The sequence below is a fragment of the Electrona antarctica genome (assembly GCF_951216825.1).
Source record: "Electrona antarctica genome assembly, contig: scaffold_259, whole genome shotgun sequence".
Lineage (NCBI taxonomy): Eukaryota > Metazoa > Chordata > Actinopteri > Myctophiformes > Myctophidae > Electrona > Electrona antarctica.
The window spans coordinates 121,451-134,026 of NW_027637939.1; the positions used below are offsets into that span (position 1 = coordinate 121,451).

Below are 12,576 nucleotides of genomic sequence, written 5' to 3' on the forward strand. Positions count from 1 at the left end.
AACACGTTGGGCTTAAATTTAGACCCATGTTTTAAGCACTTCCAACCTACAGTATGTTCATAGAATGTGGTCCTCACTAATGCAGGAACCATTTATGTCTACTCACTCTTGGACCCCCATTTGATGCTCTTAGTCTCTCAAACACAAATCTATTTTGTGTTTTTTGTATACTTTATCATACTACAGTGTGTCACACAAACTCATCAAAGGTAGCAGATCTACAAGCTCGGAACTGCTAATTGTAAATTTGAATCCTGAAATGTTAAGTAACCGTTTTGGACATATTCTTTTTTATCAATAATCCCATGATGCCATATGGATTTGGTACAGATCTTAGAGCAAAAACTATCATATTCTAACACTCTGTAATGGGCTCTATGCACTCTTCATACTTCCTAACAGGCCGATTCCTTACTTCCTTGTTGTGTTACCGATGACACTAAGTCTCTGTTCCATTTAGTGCGCAGTGATTCTCAATTTTTTTAACTTCAAGGAACCCCATAACTCTGAGAGTGTACAAATGGAACCAAATTGGTTCAAATTTGCTCCATTTGTAGACACCTGTACAGGGCCATACATTTGGAACCCACTCAGGTCAAATTCACACCTCTACTTCGGTAGACTCGATGCAAATGGGCGGAGAAGTTGCATAATTCTTGCATACTTAATTTGCTGCATTTGCCTTCACACTGGCCGTGTCAAACCGCAGCAGGGAACCGCAGGGAACTTTATCAATGTGTTCAATTCATGAACTATACAGTGAAATATATGGTGTTAAAATAAAAATATATACTTCGAGAAAGTTAGTTTAGGACGTAAAGTAAGGGTTACATGGATGCAGTGTGTCAGGGACTGGACGTTGTGTGTGTACTGTGTGCGTGTGTGCGCGTGTGTGTGCATGCGTGCATGCATGCGTGCGTGCGTCTGCCTACATACATAACTAAACCTAGTAGGTATAGGAGTAGCATACTCAACTGTCTACACAAACACACATACCACTTTTATCTGACTCCAGATCAACGGAGCCGCCTGTCAGGATTCCCGGTCCAGGTCTGTACTACGAGCGTAAACTCTTTATGCGACATGCAACATTGTGCAAATGTGCGATGGAAGTATGGAACCCAATCGCCTCCATTATCTCGCTATATGCTGTACACTGCATTGTCCTTGTGTGTAACCTTCAGCATATTTGATATAGGCCTATGATCGTCTGGCCATATTGCAATTTGCAATAAGGGCTTCTATTTCTTCATTAGACCACGTCTGTCCACAGGACATCGCTGCGTAATAAATAATGAGACCCACTGGTGTAGCAGAGTGTTACAGTAGCAGCACCCTGACTCTGTTTGACCAGAATGGAACGGAGCCTTCATTAGTATCATTAACACTGACTCTGTTCGACCAGAATGGAACGGAGCCTTCATTAGTATCATTAACACTGACTCTATTTGGCCAGAATGGAACAGAGCCTTCATTAGTATCATTAACACTGACTTTGTTTGACCAGAATGGAACAGAGCCTTCATTAGTATCATTAACACTGACTCTGTTTGACCAGAATGGAACGGAGCCTTCATAGTATCATTAACACTGACTCTGTTTGACCAGAATGGAACGGAGCCTTCATTAGAATCATTTAACTGACTCTGTTTGACCAGAATGGAATGGAGCCTTCATTAGAATAATTTAACTGACTCTGTTTAGACCAGAATGGAACAGAGCCTTTATTAGTATCAGCGGTAACACCTGTGAAGGAAGTAGGGAAGGGGCCCAAGTTCTTTCCAAATGGCGTGGAGTGTGCATAGAGCCCCTTGCGTAAAACTTATTGAATATGAAGTAATGCTGATCATGTTTCCATTTAAAACCCTCTTACTGCCAAAGACGACTTTAATAACTGTTTTTCTTTCTTCAGTGAACTAGACCTATATGAAAAAAAAACTGAATTAGAGGGGGGAAACAAACTAAATGTTAACTATAATGACAAATCCAAAAGTAGTGGGCACTAAGGTAGAGTGGGCACCTCAATGTAAAATGTGCTATATGTTAAACAAAAAATGGCCTCTTAGTTATAAGTAATGTAAAAGTATGCTATTCTGATGTGATTTATGTTCATTGAGGCTCCCTCCATGCATTGCAGAGAGCTTTCCAGTAAACTTTTGTGATTACATAACTCTCAGAGTATCACCATCACAGGGTTTATACATAGCAGCATTGCAGCATGGTGTCTAGGGGACGAGCTGTCCCTGTCTCTCTGCCTAGAGAGAGAGAGAGAGACAGAGAGACAGAGAGACACGGCCGGTCCCTGTCTCTGTGCCTACCGAGAACCTCAACCGACCAGTCAACTCTCTCTCTCTCTCTCTCTGCCTACCGAGAACCGACCAGTCAACTCTCTCTCTCTCTCTCTCTCTGCCAACCGAGAACCGACCAGTCAACTCTCTCTCTCTCTCTCTCTCTCTGCCTACCGAGAACCGACCCGTCAACTCTCTCTCTCTCTCTCTCTCTGCCTACCGAGAACCGACCCGTCAACTCTCTCTCTCTCTCTCTCTCTGCCAACCGAGAACCGACCCGTCAACTCTCTCTCTCTCTGCCTACCCAGAACCTCAACAGACCAGTCCTCCCCCTCTCTCTCTCTGCCTACCGAGAACCGACCCGTCAACTCTCTCTCTCTCTCTCTCTCTCTGCCAACCGAGAACCGACCAGTCAACTCTCTCTCTCTCTCTCTCTCTCTCTCTCTCTGCCTACCGAGAACCGACCCGTCAACTCTCTCTCTCTCTGCCTACCCAGAACCTCAACAGACCAGTCCTCCCCCTCTCTCTCTCTCTAGATTCTAGAACCAACCATGTCAACTTCTACTAAACTATAACAAGTTACAACTATTGTATTATATTATACATAGCAGCAATGGTCTCTGGGGTCTCTCTCTCTCTCTACAACTAATAAACAATGACAACAACTCGACATACTGTAGAAGGGATTCACCTTCAGACCACCTTCCTTATCCATGGGGGGGGGGGGGGGAGTAAAAATGAGAGCATTGCATTATTGTTATAATGTATTACCGCAAAAAAGAAAAGATCTTTGATTCTTCTGGCTCATATAATAATAGAACTGCTCCAGTCAGAGCTGAGCTGTCACACAATGACTCCAACTTATTGCTGCTACACGCTTATAGCCAGTGGTGGAAAAAGTAATCAATTTTTTTACTTACTGGTAAGTAAAAGTATCAATACTGCAATGTAGAAATACTATCAAAATGTACCTAAAGTACCAAAAGTTAAAGTACTCATTATGCAGAAAAAATGTTTAAACACATGTTGCAAATAAATAGCAGATCTACTATAATAACGTAATGTATTTCATCAATCAAAAAATATGTTAATGTAATGCATGTGTGCATTTAACTAAGAGGGTAATATATATATATATAGGCCTATACTTATATGATGTGCTTTTCATGCATACTGTAAGTGCTTATACACAAGAAAGAAAGCTTGATTCGTCCTAAAGGTGGAAACAACAATAGCCTACAACTTTTGGAGATCAAACCCTTTCGTTTGGAGCTTTAATACTTGTGCCCAATAATTAAACCAATACACTGTAAAAACTCGACAGTGCCTATCATTTAACTCTGATAGTGTATGCATGCACAGAACCAAATTATAATTTGCCTCACACAATGTCAGACAAAATGACTATGGTCGGATTGCAATTGCAACAGTACACACACAGTTCAGTTCAGTTGGGTTGGTTGTGTTTGCTGTAGTGCGCGCTGTGCGCATACACACACACACACACACACACACACACACACACACGCACACACACAGCAGTCACTGTTCACTTGCAGTCAGTAATGTGTGATATAATGTCACTCACCAGCTCTTGAAGGTCACACAGAGAACGAAGTTAAGAAGCAAGCTCCAGGAAACTCCCCCCAAAAACCCACACACACCACCACTCTGATGTTGTTGGAACTGAATTCACTCTCTTCTCTCTTTTAGGAACAAACTGCGTCGGATGATCGAAAAATTTAAAAGGGTTTCTCCTTCTTTTATGTTGTTGTTGTGTGTGTGACGCACCAGCTGCTCCGCTGTCTGTCCAGTGGGACAGCTAGGGGGTCCGGCAGGGCAGCAGGGGTCCGTCCGTTGCAGTGCTGACCGTGTCGACTTGTTGTCACACGGCGGACGGAGCGGAGCAGAGCAGAGCAGAGCGAGAGCGTCTGTCTGCCGGTCACCTGCGTCTGACTGTGTGTATAGTGACAGGCAGGGCCACCAATGACAGCACGTGACAGGGGCACCATGGGAAATGGAGTTCTTTTTTTCCCATCTTTTCTTTTAACTTTTTTTTTGTTCCAGGCCTTGTGAGCTTGTAGATCGGCAATTATCAAAAGATTTGTATTGATTTTAAATTTTGAAATGAGACATTCTGCAAAATGAGTAGGCCTACTTTCAACTTTTGGTACTTTAAAGTACATTTTTATACCAATACTTGTTTATACTTTTCTTTTACTCAAGTACTGTACATTCAAAATTCCAGACAGTATTCTAGAGATTTCATGATATCATTCCTTTTTCATTTATTTTTTTTCATATCAAGGACAAGGTCCATTAGTTATTCGGCGTTTGAGCCACGGACCACCATTTGATGACATTTAGCCAGCCTCTCGGACCCAAAACTAAAGAATATTGTGATTTTGTCCACAATACCACGCTGTATTGATGTTGGTACCATTAGGAGAGAATCGAGAGATAACAGGCAAGGTCTAACAATAATTTAATTCTAATTTAGCTCAATTTGGTTTCATTTTACATAGTTAAAGATCTAATAAGGGTCCATTTGGTTACCAATTCTCCATCATTTAGCTGTATGGGGACCACCTGGACCCCTCTCAAGGACCACTGGTTGAGAACCACGGTTCTAGACTCTAGGCAACCTGTGGGTCTGGGGTTTTTTCCATTAGCCTACGGTACCTACTGCATCAAAAGTAATCGATAAAATTGTCAAATAGAAGAGGCAAACATGACAATAGCATATATATCTGACTAAAAGCTCACAACGGTGATCTTGTAGATCGTCTATTGTCAGAATATTTATCTGTCGAACCGAGTCCAACTAAATGTAATACCTCAACTTCACTTGAATGTACAATTCCAAGTAGGCTATACTTATCAGGGTGGTGGGGGGGTCCTGAATGCAGGCTAACATACTTTAAGGGCCATATCTTGCCTTACTCCTAATCCCTAAACTTCTTTGCCATTTTTTACTATTTTGAAAAACATTTTAAAATAGTTAAAATAGCCAATATACAAGCTCACAATGTGTCGATAAATCGGATAGTCATATAACTATTGTTCTTAAATAGTTTTGTAATGCTTGTAATGACGAGCTTTGGCAATGTACACATATGTTTTCTCATTCCAACAAAGCTCCTTTTAATTGAATTGTATTCTATACATTACAAGTAAAATTACTTTTACTTAAGTAAAGATCACCTTACAATTTAGGCATTTAGCAGACGCTCTTAATCCAGAGCGATTTACAGTAAGCAAGAACATTTTCAATACATGGTAATACATCAAATACATAAAACATAGTCATCAAGAATCATAAGAAAGCTAAGAACCTGGCATCTGTCTAACAGTAGAAAATATGTACAGTAGAGCTATGAGTATACTATAGAGTGCTACAGTATATGTGTACATAAAATGCTATCTATACATTACATAAGTTTAGCCTTTGCATACGCCTGTAAGGTCGTTGAGGCTAGTTCAAGTGCTACGGCAAGTGCTACGGGCTAAGATGGAGTCTGAAGAGGTGGGTTTTCAGAATACGGCGGAAGATTGGGAGTGAGTCTGCAGTCTTGATTGTAAAGGGAAGTGCATTCCATATATAGTCATCATGACTCATGGAGCCAGAAGGGGGAAGAGTTTGGGAAGTGTGGACTGTTGACCCGGCTGTTTTAGTGAATGTTCTGCCAGCCTCCCTGTGTTGGCTGATCTGAGCGTGCGGGCGGGTTGTAGGGTCCGATCAGACTTTGAAGATATGGGGGTGCGGGTGCCATACCTTTGGTTGCTTTGAAGGCCAGCATCAGAGTTGTGTACGCAGCAATCGGGTGCCAACCTTGGCACCCAATTCTACTCACAGTGGTATCTATATAGACACTTAGACAGAGGTAGGCCTATACTGTGACAGCTTCCATCCTACATGCAGCCACTATGTACACATTGACAGCTGGATCATCTACGGTACGCTGTGCACTTTTAAATATGTTGCCATTCTGATGATTGAGTTCATCACAAATCTATCCTCTCATATGAGATGACTGGTGACAGCTTGTATGTTTATATCTATCCATAGTTACTTTGTACATTAAGCTACAGTAACACCACCAGTCCAAGTGCAGAATATATGCAATGCCATGCAGGCCAGACCTGAGTCTCTCTACTCTTACATGCAGTGATGGAAGAATAACTAAGTACACATTTTACTGAAGTAATGTACTGTAAGTACAATTTTGAGGTATTTTTGAGAGGCTCCTATGCACAGCTTTGTGTGTATGTGTGTCTGTATGATCACAGAATGTGCTCAGCTGATTGGCTGAGCACGAAATGTGATGTATGATGATAAGAGCGCCCCTCACTTCACACGGGTGTGATTTTTTCTTTCTTTTTTTGTTTTTACTTTACTTGAGTATTTCCAATTTCCAATACTCTTACTTCTACTCCACTATACATCTCGGATTCAAATATTGTACTTTTGCTTCACTACATTTATTTGAAACCTTTAGTCAGGTATGCGCATGCTTCAAGTGAATGGCACATCGAGTGGCAAAGCAACAGGCAAAGTGAGTTTAACATTGTTTAATGTTGTTTAATGCAATCAGATAGAACTTTTCAGTTTGGATGTATGGGCTGTCAAGGCCAGAAAGTAGTTTTTTGCCACTCAGTAAACGCCTACTGAGTGGCAAAAAACTACTTTCTGCATAACTTCCGGGTTTGATGATGATGTCACGCGCATACCCTCTATTGTAATAATATCATTACCACTTCAGCCCATTTCGTCCATTTGAAAATAGCAGACTACAAGCTCACGTCACAATGAGCTTGTAGATCGGCTATTTTCAAGATTCTTATGCATTTGAACATTTGAAATGAGACATTCTGCATAAGGAGTCGAGTCCAGACCAGTACGATACTGTTACTTTAATTGAGTATTTTACTAATTTACTAATACTATTAATAATATTAATAATATTAATAATATTATTATTAATAATAATAATAATAATAAATACTTCTACTCCACTGCAGTTTGAGGCAAATAGTATACTTTATTTACTAGTTACTTTGCAGGTTTAGATTATGAATAATAATAAAAAATGCACTCCGACAAATCACAGTGGTTCTCACCTTACAGTACAGTACAGTCACCTACAAGGTAACAACAACTAAGAAAAAGGAGTAACAGAACATTTAGACCAAAATATGTATTAATTTCAGCTAACGAAACCGTCGTTCTACAAAAGTATATAGAATTGCAAATCATAGAATGCGCATTCACATTATCACGATATATACGATAACTCTGAAATGGCATATCGTGGAGACATTTTTTATCACGATACAATATTTACTGTATCACCATATCGCCCACCCCCTAGCGCCAGGACAGCCCGATGAGACGACGTCAGTCCAAGGTAGAGGAGGTCAGACCAGGAGAAATACATATCCCTCCAAACAGACCAGCTGGATGGATGAGGAGGCGACACAACTATGCCATATGGACCAGATCCAATGGAAACTGTCTCATTGTCTATGTCACTAATGGGGAAGTGTAACCGGAGCCTGAAGATGAGCTATACTCCATGGAGGCTATATTTGGCCTGTATAAGTGCTGTGCTGTGCTGTGCTGTGCAGGCCCATGGATCTGGACACGTATATAGGCTGGAGCACTGGACTCTGTTGCCAGGGCCGGATTAACACCTGAGGTCCCCTGGGCACTGAAGCTCAAAGGGTCCCCCTTCGCGCGCGCGCGCAACATTTTTGCTGTTTCGCAGTTTTTGGGCAGTTTTATGCCATTATATTGGCCTATTTCCGGTCGCCTTTCCCTCCCCCAGAGTGACAGCCAATCTAGCGCATTGTTGCTGCTTTACACACAATTGCACTTTTCAGCTGCCCTTCTCACCAACAATAAAACACTAATCTTTTTAGACACAATTTATTTAATTCGGATTAGCAGGGACATTTTCTGTGGAGCTAAAATTTTGAGGGGCCCCTGGTGCCCAAGGGCCCCTGGGCACGTGCCCACAGTGCCCATATGGTAGATCCGGCCCTGTCTGTTGCACTCCTGTATGTATGCATGGACATGATGGTCCTTAGTAGCCTAAGGCCCAGACCATACCAAGGACATGAGGGTCCTTAGTAGCCTAAGGCCCAGACCATACCAAGGACATGAGGGTCCTTAGTAGCCTAAGGCCCAGACCATACCAAGGACATGAGGGTCCTTAGTAGCCTAAGTGTTACGCTCGAAGTGTTAAGTAGCCAAATGTGCCGGGGACCCCAAAGGCAAAGACACTGAGACAGGAGTACAACAGAAGGAAGTTTATTTTTAAACTTGGTTTGTTAGGAGCATGAGGGGAATCCTGGAAGGAGCGGTGGAGCTGGGAGACACTGGGTTTGTGGAGGGAGCCTGGAACAAAACAGAGGAACAAAGTTAGCACAAAAACAGCAGATCTACCACAGGAAAACTCAAAAGCAAAAATAGAAGATCTACAATATGCACGCTAATAGTACGCTAGGAACTGAAACTAAACTGCCGGTAACACTAACCACAGTAGTCAACGTCCAAGCGTCGGGCGCCGGCTCTCAGCAGCTTATATTGGCAGCTTCTGATGGTGATTGTGGAGCAGCTGGGCTGATTGGAATCAGCCCCACCTGTGCTGGCTGCTGGCTGAGGAAGACGCCCGGCCCTTCCCCTATGATGTCGTGCAGGGGAGGGACTAGGAACGTGAGGAGCTTGTGGCACAACAGTACCCCCCCCCCTGAGGGGAGGCACCGGACGACCGTCCCGGAGCACCAGGATTGTCCCGATAGAAGTCGTCCAATAGGGAGGGGTCCGCAAGGTAGGACCGGGGCACCCAGCTACGGTCTTCAGGGCCGAAGCCCTCCCAGTCCACGAGGTACTGGAAACCTCTCCCCCGACGACGGACGGCAAGTAGCTTCCGAACTGTCCAAACAGGGTCACCATCAGCCAGGACTCGAGGGGGCGGAGGAGCTGAAGCCGGGGGAGACAGGGCGCTGGAGGCCACAGGCTTAAGCTGGGACACATGGAACACAGGATGAACCTTGAGAGCGGGAGGGAGATCCAGACGGACTGCAACAGGGCTGATTATACGGCTCACGGTGTACGGGCCAACAAACCGGGGATTTAATTTCCTGGTTTTAGTGTTTCTCTCTGTGCCAAACCTTTTTTTAGCTGGAGGTTTCCTCCCCCCTGCATGGACCTCATGGACTTGGTCAACGTCCAGATGCAGCTGCTCGTGGAGCAAGCTCAGCTCACCGACGCTGAGAAGAACGTGAGAGAGATGGTGAGGGAGCATCTGCAGGACTTCTTCAGTGTCTACCTGCCAGGCAGCCGGTTGGTGGCGTTGGGGTCTTCTGTCAACACCTTCGGGGTCCATTCCTGTGAGCTGGACATGACTCTGAACCTGGACCACACCCAGAACTACCAGGGCCAGAGACCCCCTGTACGGCTGTCTGACCCCACCCAGGGCCAAAGACCAACCAAGGCTGCGGGGGGCACGTCTGACGACTCCATCCTGCTGTCAGACGTAGACGTGTCGGCGGCCTCGGCGGCCGTGCTTCTTGACCTGGTGGCGGCCATCTTGAGGAGGCGTGTCCCCGGCGTGCACAGAGTCCAGGTGGTCTGCGTGGCTGGAACTTCCCCCCGCTTCCCCGCCATAAAGTTCCACCACCAGCAGCGCAACGTCCGGGGAGTCATCACCATCAATGACAGACTGGCAGTGAGGAACACCCGCTTCCTCCAGCTGTGTTCAGAGCTAGACGCCAGGCTCAGACCTCTGGTCTTCATTTCCATTGAACGGCCTAGGAGTGACTAAGCCAGGCTCAGGCTGAGGTTGATGTGGGGCAGGAAGAACAGGGTTAGCAGGCAGGTTGGGAGAACTGGGGCCAGAACCGGGAATGGGATTAGGATTTCCGCTGACAGGGAATTGGGCCCTAAGCGCATCAAGGGACTGTTGTATGCCTGCCAAGGCCCCAGACATGGAGTTAACCTGGGCAGAAAGTGCAGCCACAGAACCGACAGTGGTTTGTGAAGTCTGCTCTAGAACAGAAATTTGGGACTGGACAGTGGGAAACGCCTTCTTTAATTCCTCCTGCAGTACGTAAGGTTTAGTAGCCTGGCCCAACACTAGCTCACGTAACTCCGGGGATGTCTGCTTCTCTGCCCCTGGAGGCCCGGCTTGGCTCATTTTGGCTTGGACGTTCTGTTACGCTCGAAGTGTTAAGTAGCCAAATGTGCCGGGGACCCCAAAGGCAAAGACACTGAGACAGGAGTACAACAGAAGGAAGTTTATTTTCAAACTTGGTTTGTTAGGAGCATGAGGGGAATCCTGGAAGGAGCGGTGGAGCTGGGAGACACTGGGTTTGTGGAGGGAGCCTGGAACAAAACAGAGGAACAAAGTTAGCACAAAAACAGCAGATCTACCACAGGAAAACTCAAAAGCAAAAATAGAAGATCTACAATATGCACGCTAATAGTACGCTAGGAACTGAAACTAAACTGCCGGTAACACTAACCACAGTAGTCAACGTCCAAGCGTCGGGCGCCGGCTCTCAGCAGCTTATATTGGCAGCTTCTGATGGTGATTGTGGAGCAGCTGGGCTGATTGGAATCAGCCCCACCTGTGCTGGCTGCTGGCTGAGGAAGACGCCCGGCCCTTCCCCTATGATGTTGTGCAGGGGAGGGACTAGGAACGTGAGGAGCTTGTGGCACAACACTAAGGCCCAGACCATACCAAGGACATGAGGGTCCTTAGTAGCCTAAGGCCCAGACCATACCAAGGACATGAGGGTCCTTAGTAGCCTAAGGCCCAGACCATACCAAGGACATGAGGGTCCTTAGTAGCCTAAGGCCCAGACCATACCAAGGACATGAGGGTCCTTAGTAGCCTGAGGCCCAGACCATACCAAGGACATGAGGGTCCTTAGTAGCCTAAGGCCCAGACCATACCAAGGACATGAGGGTCCTTAGTAGCCTGAGGCCCAGACCATACCAAGGACATGAGGGTCCTTAGTAGCCTAAGGCCCAGACCATACCAAGGACATGAGGGTCCTTAGTAGCCTGAGGCCCAGACCATACCAAGGACATGAGGGTCCTTAGTAGCCTAAGGCCCAGACCATACCAAGGACATGAGGGTCCTTAGTAGCCTAAGGCCCAGACCATACCAAGGACATGAGGGTCCTTAGTAGCCTAAGGCCCAGACCATACCAAGGACATGAGGGTCCTTAGTAGCCTAAGGCCCAGACCATACCAAGGATCCGCCATGCAACTCCTTGCATGACGGCAGCGGTGGCCGAACGGATTGCGGAGCGGTCTTGATACCAGAAGGTCGCCAGTTTCGAATCAGCGGTCCGACACGCTGAAGTGCCCTTGAGCAAGGCATTGAACCACTACCATGAAATGTTCTATGAGCAGGGCCTGGCTGGAAACAAGTTCTTGAGCTTAGCCCAGATTCCCTGGGTAAATATAGTAACATTGCTTTGCTTTGCAACCAAACGGTTGCAAGTATAGTTGCATGTAGTTGCATGAAACCATTATCCCCAATGGCAGTTGCAAGGAGTTGCATTGGTGCAATCTGGGTACTCGACATTAGTCGCATGTCTGTCTCGAGAGACTATAGCATTGGTGTGACATGTCCTTAAAACGTCTTTCTTGCAAGGAGTTGCGACTAGTTGCCTATAGGTGTGGTTTGGGCCTATATGATTTCAACTCTCGTATATGTATTTCTCTACGAGAGTTTAAGTCCCCTCCCCCATGTACACTGCAGAGACACCATTTCAGAATTAGCATCTCTGAAAATGTACAAATCTATGAAGTGTTAAAGTGTTTTAATACTGTAAGTGGCTGATTCTGTCGGAAGTTCCCAATGACAGTGATGAGCACTGAGAAGGCGAGTAAGCCTATCTCACAGAATTTCCCCGCCCCCTTAATACGCCCCCTTTCGGGGTTAGTGGTGATAGCGTGACGTCACTCCATAGACGCTACATGTTAACAGAGGTAATTTAAGAAGTCTACAACTTTTGTTTTCTCAAGGTAAGGTTTGTTCTATCTGTTCGAGCTGATTTACCATCTTGTTTGCTTCATAATAATATTGGTCTGTCACATTTTTACATTAGAAAATGTACTTAGATTCTCCAGAGAAAAAAACGTGTAAATGCTAATGTTAAAGACACCACTATTTACCGGAAGTGGGCGTGGAAAGCGGGCTGTGAGATAGGCCTGTTACCGGACGCATAGTATTGAATATTTGTCTATCAAATGTCTATCATTTAATGA

The 12,576-nt window shown here is 45.1% G+C and overlaps 1 protein-coding gene across 1 annotated transcript in view; it reads right to left on the reverse strand.

Moving 5' to 3' along the window:
• The window catches only part of tfeb (transcription factor EB), a 114,406-nt gene extending 110,184 nt beyond the window's left edge, over nucleotides 1-4,222 (reverse strand). The window contains exon 1 of the mRNA XM_079531441.1: nucleotides 3,877-4,222. The gene's annotated coding sequence lies outside the window, so the exon portion shown is untranslated. The remainder of the gene's footprint in view (nucleotides 1-3,876) is intronic.
• Nucleotides 4,223-12,576: the final 8,354 nt, after the last annotated feature.